This window comes from Pseudorca crassidens, chromosome X (genome assembly GCF_039906515.1).
Source record: "Pseudorca crassidens isolate mPseCra1 chromosome X, mPseCra1.hap1, whole genome shotgun sequence".
Classification (NCBI taxonomy): Eukaryota; Metazoa; Chordata; class Mammalia; order Artiodactyla; family Delphinidae; genus Pseudorca; species Pseudorca crassidens.
In genome coordinates this window covers 21996310-22020934 of record NC_090317.1, presented here as the reverse complement: position 1 = coordinate 22020934, position 24625 = coordinate 21996310, and positions in this window count along the sequence as shown.

Here is a 24625-nt window from a genome sequence, read left to right as displayed (position 1 = left end):
CTAGCCCGAAGTGAAGAGGACGTATATCGGATTTTTGTATGTTTTTCTACAGAATAGGACTGGCTTTACCTATGCTTATACACATTTCACTGCTCTCTAGGAGAAGCCCTCTCCTTCAGTTGAGTCTGACTCTGTAGTTCAAAGAATTGATGGAAAGAGAATGTCTGAACCATTCTTCAAGTATTTTAACTCTAACTTTCGGTCCAATCTTACAGAGTTGTAAATGCCAAGATAAGAGTTTAGGACTTGATTCTCTAGGACAGGAGGAAACCATGGAACCTTGCTGAGCAGAGGAGTGACAGAAATAGGGTGGTCTTTGGAATACCAAATACTTAAATGATCACTCTACGGGCTAACACCCATGCCAAGAGCCTTACCACATCACCTAATCCATAAAACAACACTGTGAGCCAGGTATTTTCACCCAAATTTTTACAGAGGAGGAAACTGAGGCACAGATAGGTTACAGAACAGAACTTGTTTAAGGCCATACAACTATTAAACCATGAATCTGGGATATAATCCAGGTCGGTCTGATTTTAAAGCTCTTTACCACTGTAATGAGCAAGGCAGTCCACTTGCCTGTTGAGATTCAAACCCAGGGAGCATCAGGAAGGAAACAAAACGCTTCCATCCCATCTCACCTGTCTCCACTCGCCTCCAATTGCCAGGTGCCAAACGTTTCATACAGAGATTTAGCCCGTTAACTGAGCCAGTCCCCTTCTATGCAGTGGCTCTTGGAGCTGCCATCAGTCATTCCCCCTTTATGAAGGAGCAGTTTTCCACGCTCGCATAGACTAGGATTTAACAGAGGTCAGGCAGAAGAAAGGCTGCAGGCTCTGGGAATCTAGGAGGAGAGGAAAAAGGAAGGGACAGACCATCAAGGGGATAAAAGGGAGGAAGTAGGCTAGGAAGACAGTGAAGATGAGGGACTACCAAAGACCACATTTCCTGACTTCGTCATTTTGCCAGCGGTTGGTTTGCATATTAGAGAAAGCAAGCTGAGCAACGTTCCTTCTGACCTGGAATGAAAAGAGAAGGAACGTTCCTCAATAGTCTAACCCGTCAAACTCGTTCAAAGATTCCGTTTTACTACTAAAAAAAACACTGGCTCAGCTGGCCAAGAAGATGGATTTCTCAAAACTGTTGCCTCGGTTAACAGCATCTCGAATTCTGTTGTCATTTCTTCCCTCATACCTCATTCCCGACTCACATATACCACCTTCAATTTCTGAGCAGATTAGGGCCAAGTGTAGCTGCTCTCCTGATTTTGTGCGTTTCTTGAGGAAGGCGGTGAGCACTTCTAGACCTAAGTAACAGTGGCAGCCACGGGGATATAAGGGTCCTAGAGCTGCCTCACCTGTTTAGTGCATCCAGGCTCTAATAGCCTATGAGATGGCTGTTCAGAGACCTCAGCTGAACACAGACCCTCACAAGGTAGGGAAATGACGATGGGGGGGAGCTCATACATCAGAGGTGAGACCTTGATGAAGAAAAGACTCTATGGCTGCTATAACTTGCTTCAGTGGCTGGACTTTACACACACTCTGGACTCCAGCAGAGTTGTGTAAAATTTCCCTCTTACTATTGTAAATTCAAAAAAATATCTTTACCTCTTACTATTTGTCAACCAGGCACCAGGAGACACATGAGACCACAGAGATGAAGAAAACACAATCCCCAATAACCCCACCTTAGTAGCCATACGCTACCTCATACATGTGTTATTGGACTCACCATTTCCTCGCAAACCGGAGGGGAAGATCCTTGAGGACAGCGAATATCCTTGTTTCTCTAGTGCCTATTACAATGCCTGGTCCATCGCAGAAACTCGATGTGTAATCGGGATGAACAAATCTGACTCCATACTGCTGAATCGGTTTCTTTTACTTTAACCTTCGTATTCGATCGCACGAGCTCAAGCAGGCATGAAACCAAGCAAGACCCTGCGGGGCCCTCTCAAGTACAAATCCTTCCTGTGTCCCTCATTTCTTGTTTGTAGTAAACAGGCTTCATTCAGCCTCCTAGACCTTCCCTGATTTCCAAAGGGCAGATTCAAACAGTTGCTAATCAGGGAAGGGAGGGAATGCAAAACAAAGGAGGAGCCGTCCAGAAACAATAGTGCAGGGCTTCCCTGGTGGCACAGTGGATAAAAATCTGCCTGCCAATGCACGGGACACAGGTTCGACCCCTGGTCTGGGAAGATCCCACATGCCGCGGAGTCACTAAGCCTGTGAGCCACAACTACTGAGCCTGCGCTCTAGAGCCCGTGCTCCGCTACAAGAGAAGCCACCGCAATGAGAAGCCCACGCACTGCAATGAAGAGTAGCCTCCGCTCTCCACTACTAGACAAACCCTGCACGTAACCCAACGCAGCCAAAAATAAATAAGTGAAAATTTTTAAAAGAAAAACTTAAGAAACAATAGTGCAGCAGTGGAGCAAGTTCCTGGTTCCTCCGGAAAGATTATACCAAACAATATCTTTGAGCTCTTCCGCAGTAACTAAAGGCGCCCACCCAGGTGGGGGATGGTAACTTCACGCTGAGCACGAGATTCCTGGAGCACCGCCCTGCCACCTCACCACCAACCAATCAGAAGAAAGCCCCCCACCCCACCCCACCCCCCCCACCCCACCCCCCCGACACACACACACACACACACACACACACACAGACACACACACACGTTGCAGCCCTCACCCCAAATTTTGCCCATTAAAAACTTCTCCCCCTAAACCACCACGGAGTTTGGGGGTTTTTGCGCACAAGCCACCTATTCTCCTGGCTCAGCCCTGCAATAAACCTTTCTCTGCTCCAAATTCCAACATTTCAGTTAGGCCTCACTGTGCATGGGCCACAGGAACTTGTGTTTGGGAACAGGCAGGCAAATGAATCGCTAAGGGCGTATGGCCTATAGCTTAAAATATACATAATGGCCCCTTTCCGTGAACCCTGCCTCCCACGCTTCAGCCTTAAATTAAAATACATTTGTTTGTAGCTCAAGGCAACATCTCAACCAGGCCGACATTTGAAAGGCCGCAGGAACAAAGAATGTAACTAATCCCCTCCGGGTCTGGCTGGCACCAAGAAATTTGCCAGACCCATTGCCTTTTGACCTTTCCTCCCGCCAGCACCTCCCCCTCTTTGTAGCGCGAAAGAAACTAGCATCCAAACCCCGGCAAGATGGTGCTTTAGGATGGTTAGCCCGCCATCTTCTCGGTTTGCTGGCTTTTCCAAACAAAGTCTCTATTCCTTGTCCCAACACCTCATCTCTCGATTTATCAGCCTTTCGTGGGGTGAGCAGTACCAGCTTGCACGCGGCAACAAATACAGGTGGCAACCAAACAGGATATAAATAAAGAAAATCCTACTTTTTCACTAACTCGAGAGACTTGCATTTTCCTAATGGATCTTCAATAAGTCATAGCTGCAAACGCTTTCGTTTTGACTCCTCTCCGTCAACGGTCTATGATATGTTAACAAAGCACAAACACACTCAGGAAGCACCTTCAATTTTTAGTAACCCTTTTGTACCCTAAAAAATAATCCCCGCAATAACGTAGTTGATCTTTTAAGTAAGTTTGACAAACCTGGTCTTCCTAAAGCCGGGCCGCCTGCAGCAGCAACTTCTTCCAGGCCCTCTTCCATAAAGCAACCTCCCAGATTTAAATATATCCAGAGGAAAACACGTTCCCTCCCAGCAACTGTTGCGTGAACCCACAGCTGCTGCCTATTGTCAGGCACCAGCGCAAAGCAATCAGACTTTCTTTGTATCAGCTGAAAAAACAAGAAAATCACACATCCACGCCTAAATGCCTCACACCTGTGCTCGCAAAGGTGGCAGCAGCTCTGAGCATCTTGTGACTGAATCCGGAAAATTGTCTACTTCAAGCAAAGTGACTCTCAGTAAGCTCCAAACCTCTCTGCCTGCTACGTATGATTTGGAATACACATATTTGTTCCTTTTTCCTGGTAATCTTTCAAGTCTAAGCTCTACCCAGTACAGGACTTCCAGATCATAGCTATAAGCAGACATCCCAGACCTAGAACTTCAGTGGTCAGTTGGGAAATTGGCCAATAGGACCTCCTTAAGTGCAGAGAGACTTCAGGAGAGAAACTGAAACTCAACCCATAAGCAGACTCTGTTTCCAAAAAGTAATGGCACCAATTTATTGTGTGCTTACTATACGCCAGGCGCTGTTTTAACCATTGTCTCAGTTCTTACAGGTAAGGGAAGTGAGGCATAGATCTGCTAAGTAACCTGCCGAAGATTGCACAGCTAACAGATGTGAACCCAATTAACTCCATGTGTTTTTTTAAATTAATTTATTCAACTCACTACTCGTAACACAATTAAAAATACTTATCTTAAACCAATTATAATTTACTGATTTTAAATCAACAGAGCCTTTAAATTAGTAGAATTTTTATTCATTTATCTTTGCCATAGACTCCAAATTCTCTAGGCGTGGCCAATCATCAGGAATCATTCCAACTCTCTGCTCCCTTCATCCCTACCTATCAAAATCCTATACACCTTCAAGATCTAACTCAAATACTCCTTCCTCTCTGAACCTTTTTCTAGTCACGTAGCTAGATACAATTTCTTCTTCTTCATATTTCTCCTTTGGGAAACTAGCTTTTAGTAGATATTTTTTGGTCTAGCTTTTAGTAGATATTGGGCTGATTATTTTATCCTCACCGTCTACTCAACCGTAAATTCCTTAGAGGCAGAAATGAAGCCACACTCACCTCTGAGTTCTCCACAGTCTAACACAATGCCTTGCAACAGTGGATCCAAATATATCTTTATTGAATTGAATTTTCAGTTGAGAACTACATTTACATCTTGCTGTGAAACAAAGAAGTGAGAACAGTGAGAGATGTGGGAAAAAAATGTAAAGTGGAAGAGATATCGGAATAGTCCCAGCATAAGAAATAAGCCAGAAGGAAATATGTATAACTACCACAAATCTACATGGTAAAGGAAGCTGGGAAGAGTGTGAACCATTTGGCATGAGAATGTGCCAGGATGAAAATCACAAGGTCATAAAGAGGACAACTATTCATTGCTAATATCCTGATCACAGGGTCAAGCGAACAATGGGAATCCAGCATAAGAGTCAAAATGATCAAATAATTTAAATTGGTAAATGTCAGAACATAAAGTCAAAAAGAGTCAATAATGGAAAGAGAATAGTCAAAACCATACAGAAAGTTGAATTACTTAATGCAGTATAACAAGTGGTCAGCTGGTTTAACGTCAAATTATTTCAGTAGAATTTGGAGCCAAAAGTATAATTTTGGAAGACTTACCATTATTGACTGGCTCTTCCAAGGTAGGAGAGGAGTAGCTTCATTGTGTAACACGCTAACAAATTTTTGGATCCATCAGGTTTTCACATTCTATTAATCATCCTGTTGATTTTTTGTACAATCCCTCACTTGGTAGTCAACAGACTAGAGAATCCAAGCTGTACCTAGATCTTTTTGTTTTTAATGCTTAGAAACCTTGTCAAAATCCTATAGTGAGAGGACATGGTCTAGTCAGAGAGAAGGTCCACATTTAGAACAAAGCTTTGTGAAGGGACCTGATTCAGAGTTCTAGTCCCTAGCCCATTTCTTATAGTTGGGATCTGCCCAAACTCTCAATCAGTGGTTCCCATACGCCAGCTCATGGAACTGTGTCAGTCTGTGATAGAGTTTACCCCTGCTGGGGATGAGATGAAAACAAAAACAAAGATAACAAAGACTAAATTTAATTATGCTTTTGTTCTTAATTTGTGATTTGTCTATTTTTTTAATTTTGTTTTTTATAGCAACTAAGTTAGTCATATAATTTAATGTAGTCAACTAAAATGGTTGTTTTTATTTTAATACTCCAGCCTTCCTGCTTGCTTGTTTTTAAACTGCCTTTTCTTTCATCAAATAATAATAATAGTAGTTGGTGTGTGTGTGTGTGTGTGTGTGTGTGTGTGTGTGTGTGTTCTTACATGGCAAAATAAATTCCTGGCAATTTAATATTAGTTCTCCAAGTATATATCTACATTTACCTATACACACACAGACACACACAATTTTTTTTCAACTGGCCTGGGAACCTCTGCTCAGAAAGATGCTGATAAATTTAACAGGGGTATGGAAGGATTAGCGCAAACCAATTCCAATTAACAGCTAAACTCAGCAGTCTTATCCTGCTGGTGGTAGGAGGCCATTTTCTTCAAGTACAAAGGACAGTACATTTTATTTAGTTTAGTTCCTCAATAATATAAATTTCCTACAAGAGTCCATCATAGGGAAATCTATGAATTAATATTGTTAAGCTAAGGTATTAAGACACATTACTTATAATCACTTGCATTTAATGCAGAGAGCATGTAAATAGTGCTTCTGAACCTTCTAAAGAGAGATGCATCCATATATTTACCCTTGAATCAGGCACTCCCATAATGCAGCATATTTGTGTTTATAGATTTTTTTCTTTGGAACTCAGCCTCACAGACACTTCAGCGCAGTCTCTCGCCATCCTTTTGCAGCTTCCTGGTGGAGATGACATTTGCTCAGCTAGAGAATAGACACTTTCTGGTTGACTTGCTCATCACACTGATACCCCAAGGCCTGGCTGATTTGCTGTCAGAGGACTCCAGCTGTTTAGCTGCCGTGATGTGTCTTTCATAGGAAAAGACATTTCCTGGAACATCAACAGCTTGTTAAGGACTGGGGAGTGCAGGGGAGAAAACCTGAAACTTTGGAGGAACAGAGTGGTTTGAACTTGGAGGAGGCATGAAGACGCCCCCCCATCTGTGTTTGAAAGACTCATTTTCAGAGGTAATCTTACCATTTGTGATGAGCAACCCTCCACAGCTTAGAAGGTTGAGTGTTGGTAGGAGAAGCAGTTCTATTACCCACCCTAGGGGTGAGCAGATCAGATGAGGATATAAAACTCATTAAAAAAGCTAGAAAATTCCTCATGAAATGGTCAGCAATATCACTTCAATCTGATTTTCTTTATGCCTTGATTTCTGAAAATCAAGGATGAAGAATACTCTTGGGCACACTTATAAGACCCAGAGGGCAAAAAACTGACCAAAGATCCCTGGATTCTAAAGGCCCCTTTGGGAAACAGAGTTGGAAGCCAGAGCAGGCAGGAGGGAGGAGCAAACAGAGGGCTAAGGAAGCTGTGCTCGCCAGTCTGAAGCCCAGGTGGGCCAATTAGCTCTGCTTTCTTCCACAGCCATCGACTGACCCCTGAACTCTGGCCAGTCATCTCAGGTCTGTGCCATTGGTCACAGGGGTCACCAAGAGAAGGCGGTTGGCTCCAAGTGTCACCTCTATGTATGAGGGGCAGCACAGCAACACTTCAGGGCACCAAGTTCTATTTATTGGTCTGCTGGAGTCCTTCTGCCCCCGTCCTTGCCACCGTCACAGCTCTTCTCATTCTATATTGTCATTGTCGCATTTCCTATTTGTTTTTCCCACTAAGCTGGGCTCTTGGAGAACAGAAACTGTGTCTTACTCAACTCTGTAACCATGGCGCCTCACACAGTGTTGGCACACAGTAAGTGCTGAATAAATCTTTGCTGAATGAGTGATGAAGGGCTTCAGGGTTCCCAGCCATTGTCTTATAATAACTCACTGGAAAAAAATTAATTTTTTCTGAAAAAAAATACCGAAAGGAAATTCATGTAATTCACTCTGAAAATTTGAATGGATAAAAGTCTTTGCAAGCTGTGACAAAGCGAGAGAGAGGCATGGACATATATACACTACCAAACGTAAGGTAGATAGCTAGTGAGAAGCAGCCGCATAGCAAAGGGATATCAGCTCGGTGCTTTGTGACCCCCTGGAGGGGTGGGATAGGGAGGGTGGGAGGGAGGGAGACGCAAGAGGGAAGAGATATGGGAACATATGTATATGTATAACTGATTCACTTTGTTATAAAGCAGAAACTAACACACCATTGTAAAGCAATTATACCCCAATAAAGATGTTAAAAAAATAAAACAACAACAACAAAAAAACAAAAACAAAAATATTACCTATGTGCAAGGGACAGATGTGGATAGTAACAAATTAAGTAGTCTGCCAGGGTAACATCAGCCTCAAAAGGTTGCTGATCAGTGGCCTAACCATGGCTTGTGCAACTCCATATGCAACAAAACTTTTTGAATAAAAAAAAATCATAATCTGCATTCACAATGTTGATATTTTGGCCCCAAATGTCAGTTGGGAAAATGTCAGGAGGAGGAATACCCAATGAGTTAGCTACTATTAGCATGTCCATTTTACAGAGAGAGAAACTGAAAGTCAGAGTGTTTATGTGATTTTCCCAGTCACTTTAAGTGCCAGAGAGCCAGGATTCAAACCCAGGTCTTAGTTTTTTTCCAAAATTTTATTTGGAAAATTTTTTAAAGTACAGAAAAGTTGAAGGAGATTGAAAATCATAAACTCACCACCTAAATTCTCTAATTAGCATTTTTCTATATTTGTTTTATCCATCTATCTATCCCTCTATTCATTGATAAATCTATCTTAATTTTGGTGCATTTCAGAGTAATTGCAGACATCAACATAATTCAGCCTACACGCTATATGATTATAGCATGCATATCATTAACTAGCATTTAATATTTGTTTGTAGAGCTTTTTACATAAAATTTACTTATAATGAAATGCACAAATCTTACATGTACATTTGCTGGGTTTTAACAAATGCATACACCTTAGCTACCCAAACCGCTATAAAGATTTAGAACATTGACGTCCCCCCTAGAACGTTCCCTCATGCCACTTCCCAGTCAATCTTACCTCCATCCCCAGAGGCAACTACTATTCTTACATTATTCCACCATATTTAGTTTTTCCTGTCCTACAGTGTATATAAATGGAATCATAAGGTACGTACTCTTTGGGGTAATAATTCATCTATGCCCTTTTTTAAATCAGTATTTTGTTCCATTTTATTATCGAGGGGTTATGAATATACCCCACTTTATTTATCTATTCTCCTGTTAATGGATACTGTTTCCACTTTCTGGCCATGAGAAATACTGCTGCTATGAACATTCACATACAACTCTTTGTGTGGACATATATTTTCACGTCTCTTAGGTATATACCCAGAATGGAATTGAATGGTCATAGGGTAGGTATATTTTTAGTTTTATAAGAAGTCGCCAGACCCTTCTCCCAAAGTGGCTGTACCATTTTAACACTCCCACCAGCAATGCGTGCCAGTTTTAATTCCTCCACATCGTCACTAACACTTGGCTTTATCACTCTTGCAAATTTTAGTCATAGCGGTAGGTATGTGGTAATATCTAATAGTCTGACTCAGATATTTTTTTATTTCAAAATGAATGCTTTTCCAGCCTTACTACACAGATGTATGTAGGTATATAAAAAATAACCAGATATTCACAGTACAAGGCACAATGTGAGAAGTGCAATATAAATGAAGTACCAAAACATCACAGAGGAGGGAGCTAAGACTTTCAACTGAGATGTTCAGTAGGTTTTCATGATAAATGATATTTATGTATTTATTCAAAAATATTAAGAACCTATTAGGTACTGGTATATTATATATATATACATATATATATATATATATATATATATATATATATACACATACACACACACACCAGTAACCAATATAACAGTAACTAAAACTACAAAGGTCCCTGTCATCATGGAATATAAATTCTAGTGGGGTGAAGGGATACAATAAACAAACAAGTAAAATGCATTTCAGATGGTGATATGATACAGGGCAAAATAATTTGGGGTGGGAAGGTAGGAAGAGCTGACAGCAGGTGGTTATTTTGTATAAGATGGTCAGGGCATTTGAGATGGACCCTGAAGAATTACTGGGATTCAATGTGAAGGAGATAAGTGCAGGAACTTCAAGTGGGGAAGGGTACACACACAGAAAGCATTGTGTAGTAGGAAAGGACAAAGGCTAAGGTGAGTGTGCTAGGAAGCTCAGGTCCATCTTGGAGCGTAGTGGGAGAAGAAGCCAGAAAGACTGGGGAGGGCCACTTAGGGATCCTGTACCTATTTCAGCAGGCAACAGAGAGATAAAGAATGGATTTGAGCAAGAATGAATCTAATCATCATCTGAAACTAATTATGTATGTCAATTCTAGCTCAGTAAAAAAAAAGAACCCAATCACAACCACACTACAGGAAAATTGAATTTGTGGCATTCTATTCAGTTGAGTAAACATTTTGCAGTATCTATTATGTGCTTCACAGAGAGGCCTGTAGGAGGGAGAAACTAAAGACTATGGCAGGGAGTAGGGGAACTCATGAGTCATCTGCTATCATCTTCCAGGCTTAAGGCAATGAACATCTTAACAAAGGCCGTGGAAATGGTAATTGAATGATGGAAGACTTATTGAGGAGGCAGAATTGAGAGCCCTGGTGACTGGATGTGGTGATGGGAAGGGTGCTAATCTCTCTTCTGCTTATAGCATATAGCTACCCTCCAGTAGCAGCAAATTTGAATACCGGCAGTAGTTCCCATATAGAATGGGGCCTACCTCTTGTAGAATTGGGCCTTTTTCCATTGCCTTTGCTAGAGTGTGGCCCTCTACCCACCACTCTAGAGTAACTGTGTCTATTTGAACATTTGTGCTTCTAGGCAGTATCATAGGAATCGCAACCACGTAGGCCACGGCATCCAAGAGAATGAAAAATGCTTACTGGGATTTTTGCACATGGCTAAAAAGGTGGTTATTTCCAAGGAATATCAAAAGGAAATACCAAGGAACATCATCACCACCACCGAAATTCCTTCTTCCACTAGCTTGTCAAATGCCTGACAGTTTCACCATTCAGTGAGAGAATTCAGAGACAGGCATTCAACATTTAGGCCCTTCTGGAATTGTGTGCATTGAAATTATATGGAAACATTTTTGCTTGACAAAAGCAAGAGATTGCAATGGGTTCATGTATCTGGTGCCTCAATTACCCTCTTTCACTGAGTAGAATAAGGCCCTCAGAGAACAGGACTCTTGAGGTAAAGTGAAGATGGGTGGTGGAGATATTAAGAGAGTCTACAACAGGAAACAAGCCCAGATAGAGCTCCAACTTGTGGGTGTCTGGGTGCCTATGTCAGTCAGTCAAGGCTATGAATGAACGAGAGAATGGGCCACTAGAAGGCAATCTTAGCAAGATATCTTCTTCAAAGATTTTCCCGTCATCAAAGTGCTGGGTGTGGAAAGTCCAAAAAGGTAAGAATCACTGACCTAACTAATAAAGCTTTATCTGCAATAAATCAAAGCTCTGAAACTTAAAAATGCCAGTGTCGGACTTCCCTGGTGGCACAGTGGTTAAGAATCCGCCTGCCAATGCAGGGGACACAGGTTCGAGCCCTGGTCCAGGAAGATCCCACATGCCGCGAAGCAACAAAGCCTGTGCGCCACAACTACTGAGCCTGCGCTCTAGAGCTCGCAAGCCACAACTACTGAGCCCACGTGCCACAACTACTGAAGCCTACACGCCTAAAGCCCGTGCTCTGCAACAAGAGAAGCCACCACAGTGAGAAGCCCGCGCACCCCAATGAAGAGTAGCCCCTGCTTGCCGCAACTAGAGAAAGCCCACGTGCAGCAACAAAGACCCAACGCAACCATAAATAAATAAATAAACTTATTTAAAAAAAAAAATGCCAGTGTCATATAACTTAGGTTCCTGGCCCAAGATACCTGACCATCTTCTGCATGCCTCTCAAATATTTCCTCCTTCAGCGCCCTCCACTCTCTCAAAATGTGGTACTTACAGAATCACTGAGGAGAGCCTCCTTGCTCACCTCTTGTTCAGCACCTGCTACATCCATGTCTGCATACTCAGTGAACACCCGCTACTTGGTTAAAGAGGCTGCAGCCTTTCAGAGCAGTGCGGGGAGGGTGGATCTCAACTCACCAAGTGTCAGAGTAATGAATAGGGGAAACGAAGCGAAGTGAAGCCAATGATTGGCAGCACCAGGAGCTACAAGGAAACCTCCAACCAACCTTCACACTGCTCGCTTTAACTAAAAAGCCGCTGAAGAAAAGGGACCTGTGAGTTATAGGAAAAAAGGCAGTGCCTGGGCAGAGTACATATTGGATCGATGTGTGTTGAGTGAAAAAGCCAGAAAAGTAGCATGAGGCCAGGTAGAGATGCCCAGTGACCAGAGGTAGATATCTGCTTTTTGGAGAAAAAAAAATCCTGCACCTCCCACTCCATTCTGTAGCATCTGGTTTTTCTTCTAAATGCATGAAACTGTCTCTCTTTTGTTCCTTTATTAATACTTAAGAGATGCATCCGTTTCCATGGGATCTGACTGTGGGTGTACCTTCCATTGACTGTAGCATCACTTCTTATAATCCAAAGAATGAGCCTGGTTTACATGGGAGACCCACTGATTTGGACCCTACACACATGTAATTGGTGATGACTTAACCAGTGGCTACTATAAACAAGCTCATCAGGCATCTACTTAATCTATTCAAAGAAATATTCAGCTAAGCATTTATGGAAAACCCAAGAATAAATCGTGTTAAGATGTTTAAGTGGCTCTTCTAAGGACCCATATCCCAGGCAATAGAATATTAAAATGCTTCACTAATTCAGACTCGTCTCCACTCAGCATCTCCATCATTTGTTCCCAGTCACTGATCACATATCTTAGTCTATGAAATACGGAGAGTGATATGACTGCACAGGTATAGCTAATGCTAGGTAGTCCCTGAAAAGCTTGGAAATTGAGCTGAGAGACAAAAGCCCCAAGAGACTGCCTTAAAATGTGGAGAGTTCTCTGAATTCAAACAAGGATATTCTCATGAGTTTAAAAAAAGAATAAGAATCTTTATCCACTTCAGTAAAACTCTATCACTCTGTACACGGTTTCCACTTGTTATATACCACTAGGATCTGCTCTACCTTGGGAAAAACAAAACACTTCTTTTAGGTCTGTAGAGCTGTGAAAGAATGAACCAAGTAGCTTCTAAAATGAAGTGAACACTCCAGGTGGTTTATCTTCCCATGTATGGAGAAAGAAGCCTTTCCTAAGTACTTTAACAGAAGTCTTTAAAACATATTCCTCAGGTGGGGGAGAAGACAGAGAGAGAGAGAGAGAGAGAGAGAGAGAGAGAGAGAGAGATCACGGAAGATCCGGGAGTCGAGACCAAAATATGAAGGCTAGAAATCAGAGCCCCTGCTTGCCAAAGTATACCTAGGTTGAGATTAGCAGAACCAGTGGGTTCTCTATCTTAACAAAGGTAATCCAACTTATTATATCCTAGATGAGATTGGAAATGATGAAATATTTGGGAAGAGAAAAAGAACGGAGTCTGTCTCTAAATAACCAACAATAGCTTTAGTTCTGAAAATAAACAATAAGAAGAGCAGTCATGGCAATCCAGGGACAATAAGGCAAGTAAGAATAAAAGAATAAAACTGAATGGAATATTTTCCCTTACTGTGGACTATGGAGAGAGAAACTGGTAACATGGAAAGGCCCAATCTGAACGCTAAGGAAGAGAGAACAAGCTAGAATGCCAGTCTCTGCCTTTACATTTCCTTTCCAACCCAGCTTGCTTTTAGCACCTCAGAGAAAAGAGGAGACCATACATAGCAGGGAAAGTGCTATATTTCTTGATAATGAAACGGCAGTCAGGAGACCTATCCTCTAGTCCAGCTCTGTGCCTTCCTGGCTGTGTGACTGTGGGCATTTCACTAAACTTCTCATGACTCCAGTTATCTGGTGTGTAAAATAAGACTCTTGGTTTAATTGTGTAACTATGTATACAATGCAATTGTGTAAAATATCTCAAAGCTCCTTAAATATTATAAAAATATTATATATTATAACTGCTCTAATATTCTATGTTCAGTGATCCCATGTACCCAAGAAATAATTTCCAGACCGCAGAGATTCAGCTGAGGAGACCATGTACACGTGTGTGCGTGCACAGAGAGAGGAGGGTAAGAGCGAAAGAAAGAATTCTTCATGAGCGCACAAGAAAACCAACCAGAAGAAAATAGATGGTTTAAAAATAAATTGAGGGCTTCCCTGTGGCGCAGTGGTTGAGTCCGCCTGCCGATGCAGGGGACACGGGTTCGTGCCCTGGTCCGGGAAGATCCCACATGCTGTGGAGCGGCTGGGCCCGTGAGCCATGGTCGCTGAGCCTGCGCGTCCGGAGCCTGTGCTCCGCAACGGGAGAGGCCACAACAGTGAGAGGCCCGCGTACCGCAAATAAATAAATAAATTGATGTCTAGTTATTTTGATTTACTCTAAACAAGTCTGCAACCTGGATAGGTCGCAGCCCAAAAAGTCTTCCTTGGACACGCACTCAGATTGTCAACACGAATCCTGCCTCAAAGTCATGCAAAGGAAATTCTCTTGTGAGCTTTTAAATCTCCATCAGCTGCTACATTGAAAATGAAGGTTAGATGAGCTACATGGTGGGGAATAAACCAACAAGACCCTATTTCTATACCGTATTTACATGGTGTTCGAGTGTAATAGAAATCTTGCTTTCTTATCGGCAAGATGAATATGATTTTTAGAAGACAAAGAACCGATCCATACTCAGTACAGGGGTTGGCAAACATTTTCTGCAAAAAAACAGATAGTAAACATTTTAGGCTTTGCAGGTCATATACTGCCTCTGTCACATCTTCTTCGGGTCCGTTTTTTTGTTTTTTATAATTGTTTAAAAACCTGGGTAGAAAAACAGGCCGTAGGCTGGATTTGACCTGCTGGCAGTCGTTTGCCAAGCCCTGCCTTAGAAGAATTCTAAGCAATCGAGCAACAGTAGTAGTGAGACCACAAATCCACCAAGTGTTTAAGTGACCAGAGTTAACTGGACTTAGAGCAGATGAATCTATCAAGCTACGTTCCAAAAGAACTGTGGAAGAATGTATAAGCTAGGCAGTATGTTGAGGCCCTTAGAGAACAGCCACAGCATTTCTTCAAAGTATTAGTACTGATATTATTTATAGCTAGGATTTGAACCCATACAGACTGACTCCAGAGCACTGTCATATTCTGGAATAGCACTTTGTGAGTGACTTCATGGAGGCATCTCACATGTTAGATTAACAGGGGATCCCTTACTCCTGTAAATCAACTGCTATTTTCTCACTGATTTACATGAAAATTTCAGATGTACTAGCTCTTAACAAATTAGTCTTAAGCTTCACTGCCTCCTTCCCACTTTCCCCCAATCTTCTCTGCCAAGTACTTAATGAGGTAGAAACAAACACTTACAAATACAAAAGGCAGCCCAATATTTAGAGGACTCCTTTGGGAATCTTTTAATAAGCTGAAGAGTCCTTTCAAAGAATGAGGGATCCCTCAGCAGAACAGACTAGAAAGTCCAGAAGTAAACACAAACACATACAGGAATTTAGGACCTGCTGAAAGTGGTATTTGAATCCAATAGGAACAGATAGTTGAATAAATGGTGTTGACAGAACTAGGGAGAAATCCAGAAAAATGTAGTTGACTCCACAACTCACACCTGAGCCAAATAAATTCCAAATAGATGAGAGTGTTAACATGGAAAATAAAACCATGAAAAAGACTAGAAAAGTGAAATAACTTTAAAAATAATCTTTGAGTGGGGAGAAGTCCTTTCTAAGTATGACACAAAACCCAGAAGCCAAAAAAGAAAAGTTCAATACAATTGACTGCGTAAAAATAAAAATTCCTTCACGGCAAAAACTTCCATAAGGTTAAAAAAAATGGCAAACAGAGAAAATGTTTGCAATTTATATCACTGAAAATGGGCTTTTTTAATATAAAAAAAGATATCCTGTAAATCAATTTTGAAAGACCAACAACCAAATATAAAATGATCAAAGGATAATAGATTGTTTATAGAAAATGAAATACCAATTAAACATGATAGTTGCTCAACTTCATCCATAAGAGAAATACAAATTAAAACCTCACTGAGTTACTATTTTCCACCCATCAGACTGGTAATGATGAAAAAGTTTGCTAACACACTGTGCTAGTGAGGATGTAGGGAAATAGTCACTCTCTCAAGTTGTTGAAGGGAAACTAATCTCCATACAACCTGTATGGAGATCAATTTGCCCACATCTATCAAATTTAAAATGCACTTACCTTTGGACCTAGAAATTCCACTTTTAGGAATTTATCCTACAGGTATGTTCATGTATAATAAATGACAAATGTATAAAGATATTAATTGGAGTATTTTTGTGGTAGCTACAGATTACAAATACTTCAAATGTTTATCAATAGGAAACTTGTTTATCAATTTTGGTAGAACCAAACATTGGACATCTATTTGTTACTGGTAGAAAATGCCCTGCAAAATATATACTTAAGTGTAAAAGAACATAACAACGTTTTTAGTATGCTACAATTTGTCTAAAATCTGGGGGAAAATATATGTCTATGAAAGTAAGCAGAGCATAATGGTTAAGAGCATGGCTTCTGAAGTCAACTAGCTTGGATTTAAATCTTGGCTGTACCACTTAATAACAATGTGCCTCAATCTCCTCATCTGTGAAATGGGGATAAGTATATTACCTACCTTGTTGGGCTTTTGCTGTTAACTTTTTTTTTTCTCACCATACCACGCGACGTGCAGGATCTTAGTTCCCCGACCAGGGATCAAACCGGCGCCCCCTGCAGTGGAAGCGCAGAGTCTTAACCACTGGACCACCAGGAAAATCCTCTTTGTTGGGCTTTCTTTGAGGATTGAATTACTGAGTTAATGTTTGTAAAAGTCTGAGAACAGTGCCTGACACATAGTAAGTACTATTTAAGAATATGTTAAATAAATAAATATGCAGATAATATACTTCGGAGGTTACATAGGAAGTTATATCTGGCTAAAGGACAAGAATAAAAGATATATTTATACCTTTTTAATATTGTATCAAAAGCTTAAATAATACCTATTTTTAAAATTTAAATAATTTTAAGTATAAATGATTTCTGTTCCCTAGCATCTTAATACTTGGCCTCATCTCCTCCCACTTATCCTCTTCTTTGGTACGTAATTTCCACTTTCCATGCCTTTCACTGTTGCTTCTTACTAATTTTAGTATCCCTTTCCTTTCCATCATCTCAGTCTCCTCACTTGTCTCAAACTTTCTACACTCATTCATGATTTCACTACCTTTCTGCTGCTGACTCCCCAGGGCACCTTTCACCAAAATGGCAGCCTCACATCCTCAGAGCTTCAAATCTAGATATCTCATCAACTCAAACTCAGCGTGTCAAAGTGAGCATGTCATCCCCCTCTCATCTCAACCTCCCTTTTATCTCCCAAGCTAGAAACTGGATTCTTTACTTTGACTCATCCCTCCACTTCACCCCCTAGATCCACTAAATGCCTCAATTTACCCTTTCACATATGTCTTCCTCCCATTTGCTAGGGCAGGCATATTGCTCTAGACCAAAGTGAATAATGTGCATACTTATTACCTGGAGAGCTTGTTAAAATGCAGATACTGCATCAGTAGGTATGGTAGCTAGCCTACAAAATGGCCTCTAATGAGCCCCATCTCCCAGTATTCACTTCCTGTATTGTTTCCTCCTATATTGCATGGAGACCTATATTGGTCTCCATGAACAAAAAATAGGAAAGAAGTAATGGTATGTCGTGTCTCAGATTAGAATATAAGACAATGTAGCTTTTGTCTTGGTTGTTCTCTCTCTCTCTTAGATCACTCACTCTGGGGAAAGCCAGCTACCATGTGGAGAAGTCACTTAGACAGCCTATGGAGAGGCCAACATAGTGACATATTGAGATGTCCAGCAACAGCTAGTGAAAACTGAAGCCTGCCAACACCACATGAGTGAGCTTGGAAACAGGCCCTTCAGTTCCAGTCAAACCTTCAGATAACTATAGCTCCAGCCAAAATCTTGACTACAACCTCAGGAGAGACCCTGAACTAGAATCATCTAGCTAAGCCACTCCTAGATTCTTGACCACAAAAATGTGAGATAAATATTTGTTGTTTTAAACTGCTGAATTCTGAGGTAATTTGTCATATAGCAGTAGACAACATACAGTAGGTCTGGTGTAAGGCCTGAAAAATTCTGCATTTCTAACAAGCCCCCGGGGACACTAACGTTGATGCTGTTGGATCTTGCTTTAGTAGCAGGCCACATACCACTGCAGCAGCTTCTCACCTAATCTCTACCTCAATTATCTCTCTGCTCCAATCCTGTTACATCCCTGTTTCCCAATGTAGGTTGGTTCCCTATTACCTACCATGTAAAGTCAAAGTGCACAGCCTATTATCAAAATGACAAGTGGAGAGGGTGTGGAGAAAATGGAACCCTTGTGTACTGTTGGTGGGAATGTAAATTGATACAGCCACTATGGAGAAAAGTATGGAGGTTCCTTAAAAAGCTAAAAATAGAGCTACCATATGACCCAGCAATCCCACTACTGGGCATATACCCAAAGGAACTGAAATCAGTATCTCCAAGAGATAGCTACAACCTCATGTTCATTGCAGCATTATTCACAATAGCCAACATAAGGAAACAACCTGAATGTCCTTCATCAGGTGAATGGATAAACAAAACGTCACATTTTCTTATCCGTTCATTGGATATTCATTGAAATGGAATATCATTTAGCCATAAAAAGAAGGAAATCCTGCCATTTTCAACAACATGGATGAATCTGGAGGGCATTATGCTAAGTGAAATAAGCCAGACAGAGAAAGACAAGTATTACAGGGTATCACTTACATATGGAATCTTTTTTAAAAATCTGATTTCAAAGAAACAGAGAAGAGAATGGTGGTTGCCAAAGCCTTACAGGAAGGGAAAATGGGATGATACAAGTCAAATGGTACATATTTTCAGTTATAAGAAGACACGTTCTGAGGATCTAACATAGAGCATGGTAACTATAGTTAATAATACAGTATTGTATACTTGAAAGATGCTAAGAGCATTCTGACCACACACACAAAAAGGTAGCTGTGTTAACTATGTAAAGTGAAGGAACGTGTTAATTATCTTGATCTTGGTATCATTCCACAATGATATATACATATATATATATATATATATATATATATATATCTCAAATCATCACGTTAAGTTTTTTTTATAAATTTATTTATTTATTTTTGGCTATGTTGGGTCTTCGTTGCTCCATGCGGGCTTTCTCTAGTTGCGGTGAGCAGGGGCTACTCTTCGTTGCGGTGTGCGGGCTTCTCATTGTGGTGGCTTCTCTTGTTGCGGAGCACGGGCTCTAGGCATGCAGGCTTCAGTAGTTGTGGCACGTGGGCTCAGTAGTTGTGGCGCATGGGCTTAGTTGCTCCGCGGCACGTGGGATCTTCCCAGACCAGGGGTTGAACCCGTGTCCCCTGCGTTGGCAGGCGGATTCTTAACCACTGCACTACCAGGAAAAGTCCCAACACTTTAAATATATACAATTATGTTTGTCAATTATTCCTCAATAAATTTTTTAAAAGGTCCACAGCCTGCCTTTCAAGATCCCTTAGGAGTTGGCTATATATATGTGCTTTCTAGTCATTTTCCCCACAGCTCTCCACCAGGCACTTTCTGCTCCTGTTCACCTGATCTCCTCATCGTCTTCTTCATACACCACATTTATTCCTGGTCCTAAGCTTTCTATTAGCAGTATCTCTCCTTGTTCCCTACCATCACCAATATGTATAAATGGAAGGTCTTCCTTCCTCCTCTGCTATCCAAACTCAAGCTCCAAGGCCTAGCTCAGGTCCCATTTCCTCCACAAAACTTTCCCCACTTCATTTTTATCCAATAGTTTTATGAACTATTATTTAACTATTTATTAAATAGAGACTCTCAACTTCTAGGCTAGATTTTCAGCAACTTCAGGTCAGGAATAGTACCTCATAAGTCTTTTTTTAAAATTTTGGCCACGCCGCGTGGCTTGCGGGATCTCAGTTCCCCAACCAGGGATTGAACCCGGGCCATGGCAATGAAGGCACCAAATCTTAACCCCTAGACCACCAGGGAACTCCCCTCTCATAAGTCTTAATAGCTCCAGGGTACCTGGCATCGGGCTGGACACAGAAAAAGTAAGTAGGTGTCAGTTGACTGAATCTTCCTGTCACGTTCAACGTGGCTGCATGCCTACAAGCACTGCCAAAATGTACTCCTGGCTATTAGAGCCACAGAGAGAATCTCTACAAAATCCACTCTCGTCTTCCCTACCTCCTCCCTCTATACCAAATTATTGTCTCATTTATTTGTTACACATCACTGACAGGTAAAAAGGTAACATTTTGAGAGAACAATTTTTATTATAGGCAGCAATGAAAGAGAAAATAATGTCACAGTTAATCCAAAAGCCATTTCATTTTGGACTTGAAATCCCTTCTATGATGTACAGTGAACTCATTAGGGTTTCCCTGAATAGTGTTGAGATCATCCATAAGAATACAATGGGAGGGACTTCCCTGGTGGTCTAGTGGCTAAGACTCCACGCTCCCAATGCAGGGGGCCCAGATTCGATCCCTGGTCAGGGAACTAGATCCTACATGCATGCCGCAACTAGGAGTTCGCATGCCATAACTAAAGATCCCGCAAGCAGCAATGAAGATCCTGCATGCCGCAACTAAGACCCAGCGCAGCAAAATAAATATGTAAATAAATAAATATTGAAAAAAATAAAGAACACAATGAGAAAGGAGCCAGGTGAGACCTGAGCACACAGTGGCTGATGAAGGAAGACTATCGGAGGGAGATACATATTGCATAGATCACCCACGACAAAGGCAATGAAAAAAACAAGTAACACAGAGATGGAGACCGAGGGAGGAAGAGAGAGAGAGAGAGAGCCTCGAGGCCTTGTATATTCCACACATCAGATGATAAAGACCATTTTACAAAAGGATAACATCCACTAGTTTTTGAGTGTTTATTGTCAGCCATTGTGCTAAACTCTTTGCACAAATCAACTGATGTTAGTCCATACATACAATCATTGTATGTGTATCATTGTATGTGATCATTGTATGTGTATGATCTCACATACAATCCCTGTGAGATCAATGCTGCTATGGGTAGTCCTATGTCTCTGATGACGAAGCTGAGGCTCAGAAAAGTTAAGGGATTTCCCCAAGATTGCCCAGTTAGGAGTTGTTTGAGCCGGGATTTGAACCTAGTACTACCTGAAGCCAAAAGCCATATTCTTAATCTCTACACTCTAGATACAGCCCCTATCCTCATTTTGGTAGACCTTCGATGGAAATATCTCTAGCAGATTCAGGAAATTTGGAAAGCAGGAAAAAGTTTCTATTTGGTGCCCATCCACACTCAGACACCTGGTAACCTCCTGCTACATGACTTCCCTCTGGCTACCCAGAGCACCTCATCAGGATGGGAAGAAACCCCAGCCTTATTCTTCCAACAAAGTACATGTACTCATTCTGTATTTTAGGTCCCTAATTCCACAGCCTGCGGGATAGCAATGAATGTAATGAAATAATCAAATCCTGTTACCAGGTAACTAATGGGTTACTCCTCCCAGGTAATATAAAGCATTAGCTCCATTAAAAGAGAAAACCCCTAAAGAGGAAATCTAATGACAGGAATTTGGACACCATGGCAGGCCCATAGGGAGGAAGATTTGGAGGCAAAAGACATTTTCCTGCCCCTCCTCTCATGCCTATTCTTCCTTCTGGGTTTGACGTGTGCCTTAAACACATCATGGCTTGCACTTATTCAACAACCAGCAGTAGAGCAAAATGTGACTTCAAAAAAAAAAGCCTAATGAATTTTCCAATTCTCAATTAAAAGAAACATCTCTCCATCCATCTATTTATCCCTGCCAAGCGTTTGTGTTTTGAAGCTGGAAGTTTCATTATCTGAAATTTGCAGGCAATTACTAGGTCTAGTAACTCCCAAGATGTGAGCATTTTTCCAACAGTCTAAAGTGAAAAGTGGTTTTCAGTAAACCTGTGTGTCTGTGTGTGCACGCATGCTTTAAGGAGTCTCTTTAGAAAAGAAAGGTGTGATGAAGGCAAGTAGGGGAAGGGCCAGTGGGAATCATATCAGGCCATTTATTTGTCTTATTTGACATTGGGAGCTCCAGAAGTATTAATAAGCAGCCCTCCACGTCCCAGGGGAAGCTTTTGGATTTACAGCTTTAAACAACGACTCATCCTCATTTTGGCACAAAGTCAAACCAAAATTTGTCGTAGTTTATAATGCTTGTTAACAAAGAACATCAAAAATTAATGCTCATTAGGGCGCTCATTAATATGCACGGTGCTCGCCAGTTTGACTTAATTAAGTGAAGCACCACTTGAAGACAATATTGTGGTCCAGCAGAGAGAGGAGGCTGTTCAGGTCTGAAGGGTGTTCCCTTAGGACAGCATTAGCAGCAATGCAGGGCGGGGCGCCTGCCCGCCTCTTCCTGAAACTCTTCCTGTTAGAAAACAGGAAGCTCTCAGAGAGCAAGCGGCTGTAGCCCCTGCTGTGATGTCTGATTCCACACTCCAGTTTTCCTGTTCCAAGACATTATTTGCTGAGATGAATGGAATTGAGGTCAACTGGTACAATCAGATCTTGGCCAAGAAAAAGACCCCTGAAGAGAGAAGGAAGCTCAGGAGCTTAGGCTCAAGACACAAGATTGGGGGTGGGGGGTGGGGGTGGGGGATGGAGGATGGAGAATAATAGAAGGCGACAAAAAACGAGACAGCAAAGTGAAAAAAAAAAAAAGTAGCGAGCAAGGGAGAAACAGAGTGAGACAGATATCCAGATACTGTCATATTCCAAGGCAGAGGACACATAGGTGGGGCATTACTATTTGTGTGAGGCTTTGCTCATTTTTTGTCTTGGTCAGTTTGAGGTTTCTGGGTCTGTTCTTTAAATGTACAGGGTCGTTTCAAAATCATTAATTCCAGTGGGCCACTATAGATAAAAACAAATGCTTGAGCTCTGGAACGTGTAGCCAGTGCCTTTTCAGAGAATCTTGAATTTGAAACAGAGGTAGGAAGCAATGGAGCAAACGAGTGCGACAGGGGAATTTGAATCCCAGCTCTACTACTTAGTGTGTAAATGTGTGACCTGGGAGAAGCCACTTCATGTCTCTAAGCCTCAGTTTCCTCATCTGTAAACTGTGAGGGTGAACTGTATGAAATTGCCATTTCATTTTTGAAGATCCAAATGTTCAAATATCAGCAATTTCATATTCAACGCAATCAAAAGATTAAACCGAATAGCATATTTTAAGACAATTTTTAAACTGTAAAATGCCAAAGATCGTTTATGACCAGTCATAACTGTTGCCACTTCAGAAAGTATGCATATGGATTACATTATGCTCCACTTAATAAAAGCAGCGAAATCAAATCAAACCTCTTTCCCAAATTTTGCCAAAGGCCTTCCTGACTCAAGAGTCAAGGTTAGGATAGCCACAGCCAAGTCTATCACTGTGAATCAATATTACTGACACTGTTTAAGATCATTTAAAAATGTCCTGTCCATATATAACTTATAAGGACCTACTGTATAGTACAGGGAATTCTACTCAATACTCTGTAATGACCTATTTGGGAGAAGAATCTAAAAAAGAGTGGATATATATGCACCTATCAAAGGAGGCAGCATTATCTCTCTGAGAGATGTGTGCCCAGTACAACATGCCATTCACTTCTTATCTGGGTTGAATGGTAAATCATTCTAATACAGTATCATATTCTGTATATGTATAACTGACTCACTTTGCTGTACAGCAGAATCTAACACAACACTGTAAATCAACTATACTCCAATAAAAATTTTTAATTAAAAATAAAAAAAATTTAAAAATAAAAATAAATAAATAAAAAATACATTAAAATGTCCTGCCTTACTGCAATAGGTATTTAACAGAAAGTGACCCAAGTAATTTCCAAATGGGCTCCTAGATGTGTATATATGCATGCGCACACGCACACACACACACCACACACACAGGCGCACACACACACCCTCAGCCATCCTCCTATCTCTCCTCAAATTGACCCAAAGCTGTATTGGAAAAAAAATAAAAGTACAGAGTTGTACAGGAAGTATCCATAATGAGGCTTCCCTGGTGGCGCAGTGGTTAAGAATCCGACTGCCAATGCAGGGGACACAGGTTCGAGCCCCGGTCTGGGAAGATCCAACATGCCGCGGAGCAACTAAGCCCGTGTGCCACAACTACTGAAGCCCGTGTTCCTATAGCCCGTGCTCTGCAACAAGAGAAGCCACCGCAATGAGAAGCCTGTGCACCGAAACGAAGAGTAGCCCCCGCTCGCCGCAACTAGAGAAAGCCCGCGTGCAGCAACAGACCCAACACCGCCAAAAATAAACAAATAAAATAAATAAATTTATAAAAAAAAAGAAGTATCCATAATGGCACACTTCGATGTATCAATTATAGCAAGTCCAAGTACTACATAGGAGAAGAGGCGGGCCAGCGAAGCAAGGAATTTTACTAGCAGTTATTCAAGTTCTAGAAATCACAGCTGGCAATGGGTCTGGGTCAAGCAGGCTAGGCAAGGTAGAGTCAGAACAAAAGGCAACAGGGAGGGTGAGGGCAAGTAGTGGGTCAGAAGCCTGATAAACAAATAGTAATCAAGAGGCCACAGATGATTGAAGCCAGAATAA